This window comes from Athene cunicularia (assembly GCF_003259725.1).
Source record: "Athene cunicularia isolate RWA chromosome 3 unlocalized genomic scaffold, athCun1 chr3_part1, whole genome shotgun sequence".
NCBI classification, from domain to species: domain Eukaryota; kingdom Metazoa; phylum Chordata; class Aves; order Strigiformes; family Strigidae; genus Athene; species Athene cunicularia.
Window position 1 is genome coordinate 45,899,249 of NW_020799097.1, and position 3,001 is coordinate 45,902,249.

The 3,001-nt window shown below is 52.7% G+C and overlaps 1 protein-coding gene across 5 annotated transcripts in view; it reads left to right on the top strand.

Moving 5' to 3' along the window:
* GRIK2 (glutamate ionotropic receptor kainate type subunit 2) overlaps positions 1 to 3,001 on the top strand; it is a 442,240-nt gene that overhangs the window by 6,479 nt on the left and 432,760 nt on the right. The gene's annotated exons all lie outside the window — the stretch shown is intronic.

Below are 3,001 nucleotides of genomic sequence, written 5' to 3' on the forward strand. Positions count from 1 at the left end.
GGGGACAGGTCCGAAGCCCTCCCCCGCCCCCCTCGTCTTCCGACAGCGTGACTGGAGGGAGGGAGGCAGGGAGCGCGGATCTCCCGCACTCGCGCTGGCAGCGACAAGCTGTGGCAGCCGCTACATCCGTTTCTGTGGGGCACTGAGAGCTCTTGTCTTCGCCTGGGAGCAGTGTCTTTGTTTGTATCTAATTCTGTTTAAATTCCGCCCCCCGCACACACTTTTACGTGGAGGGGAAAGTGGGTAATGATCAAAAAGTCACCAGGCTGTTACCCGTCTCGTGTGTTGAATTCCTAGTAGTACTTATTTTCTGCTTCCATCTGGTCTAAAGGTGGTGCTTAAGGCACGTTGCTCTTAGCAACCGTCTTCAGGAATGCTTGTTTCTTTGGACATGGCTAAACGGGTCGGTATATCATTGCGGGGTTTCTTTTGCGTTCAGTTTGATCCGTAATCATGGCCGTAAAATTAGTGCTGGGGCTGCCTGGAATTGGCACTGTTCGGCTGTTTGTCCTTCCACCAACCGGGATTCATAATCGGTGCCGAGTGTCCGTCTCTGGGAGTCGGAATTACTTTCAAGGGTAGCTATGTAAACAAACATCTTCCTGACCATACCATTAGCAAAAGGTGATCTTTCCTCCTTTAACATTCTCTCTGAATTGTTAGTCCAGTGTACCTATAGAGACATCTCTGGAGAGCAGCGTTTTGGTACCGATTGGAATAATAAATAATGCCGAGACTGACGGGTGGTGGTGCAGAGGGACTTCGGCTCCCAGTGACATGATCACACATGTATTTTCCCAGGCTAACTGCCCTCCCCAGCTGCCCCCCGGTCACACGCTCCGTCAACGGGTTGTGCTCAGTCCATTGTTTGTAGCAGCGAAGTATGAGTCCACTTCTGAAACGCCGCATGCTTTTTCTTGTCTTTCAAAAGAATGGTCTCCAACCCATCTCTGAGGCTTAGAAGTAGGTAGGGAGCGGTTGTTTAGTTTAGTTTGGTATGGAAAATGTTAGACGTAAGAGAAAGCGAGGAAGACTTTTGCCCTGCTCAGCCTGGCCTGTTGCACATCTATGTTTCAGGGAGTCTGAATTTAGTCTAGTCCAGGTGTGGAGTGAGCCTGTCCCTGACCGCAAGAGAACTCCCGCGCTATCCCCGGAGGCTAACATCGCTGCCTCTGCGTGGGGCATGGCGGGGAGGAGGGAAGGAGCAGGGAGGGAGCTGTGGAAAAGCTTTGGTTATTTCTGAGAGGGGAATCCCCGCCGCCCCCTCCGGCTTCCCTTGCTATCTGTCCTTTCGGGATGTCCTTGCGACCAGGAGGACGGGATGCCGGTGCCTTCCCGTGGAGTCCTTCCCGAGGAGAAGGGAGAGCTGAGGAGATTCCCTCCAGAAGGCAGCCTGCCAGCCCCCGCTCTTCTTCCTCAGCCAGCAGCGCTATGGCAACAGGGGAGAGCTCGAAGCCTGCCAGAGCTCCAGCCCCCTCATTTCTCCTGTGCAAATTAACCACCATGGATTCGCATTGTCCTTCCCACGGCTCCTCTCATTGTTGGGACTAGCCAGCATGTCCTTTCTCTCTCTTTTTCTCGCTCTCAAGCTACCTTTCAGCAAGCACACAGGGAAGTCGAGGCTCCTGGGTTACCTGTCAAACGCGGGGGTTATTTTTGCCCGCGCCTTATGGAGCAGCACGGGGAGAGGCTGGTGCGAAGACACAAGTCCCTCCCCAGCGGCACTCACTCGGGCATCTGGACGCCCGGCTGCTGCTGCTGGAGTAGGGCAACGTGGTCTTGAGGCATCACACCAGGCGCCCTTCCTAAATGCCACCTCGCTTCTTCCTGAGGGGTGCGTCCAAGCTGCCTCCCTGGCCCTCTCTGAACCGCTCCCCCTAAGCAAGCCCAGGACACGCTGAGGGTGAGGCTTGTGCCCGCGGCGCTCGGGGGTTTCAAATGGGAACAGTCCTAAACCATGGCTGCGGATAAAAGGACAGGTCCCAGCTTGACGAGAGAGAAAAGCGGCAGGCTAGTATTTGTCTCTCCTCTGTGCTAAGTGTGATGGAAATATTTTCCTTATCACTTGGCACTGTACAAAAGCCAAAATACGTGACCGCCGGCAGATCCGTTCCGTTATCGGGGATCACGTTTCGTGGCTTTCCGACTCACTGCTCCTGTGCAGCCCCAAGGCAGGAGCTCCCCAGAAACACCCGGTAGCCCGGCAGACCCCCAGCCCAGCCCCCTCTCCGACCCCAGCTCCGGCCGTGTCGTGTCCCCCCCCGCCTTTCCGTAGGCTCTCCCGATTCTGCCTTTACCTCTCTGGAGTCACTTTACCCCCGAAGGCTGAATTAACAAGTCATTAAGAACTGTTAACCGTCAGTAACTGCTCACCTGTTGTTTCCAGAAATCCACCCCTTCCCTTGCCCAAGGCTGTTTAAAACCCTTCTTTTCTTATCCCCACACGGGGCAAGAATGCCAGCTCTTTGAAGTCTGGAGCACTCTAAAATACCTTTCTTTTATTGAAATTGCCCGTTTCGGTGCCGCGAGCAATGCATCCTTCCTACAGCAAAGGTGTGAAGAGGGACCAGTGGCTGGAAGGTGAAAGCGGTTTGGCCATTGCGTTTTCTCATTCTCTCTCAGGTAACTCATTATTCGTGAAAGAGTGGTGAAACACTAAAGATCTCCACGGCAGAGGGCCTTCTGGCCTAATAAGTGTTTCCCCACTTTGTGAGAGATTTTATTTTCTTCAGCACATACAAAAAGAAGAGTAAAGAAAAACAGAGGCCCACGTCTGTAGTCTCGACTTTTTGGAGTTGCCTGACTTTAAGCAGATGAGGAAGGGAGCTGGACGTTGTGGGTTACAATGAACTATATGGGAAGTGGGAGGTGGGAAGAGTGTTTTCTTCCATCTTAAAAACAAAAGAAAGCCAGAAGAGAGATGGGAACGCTTTTCAAGGAACGAAGGGAGAGGTTTGAACTCTTACTGGAAACATTTCCTACTACTTTTTTTTTTTTTTTT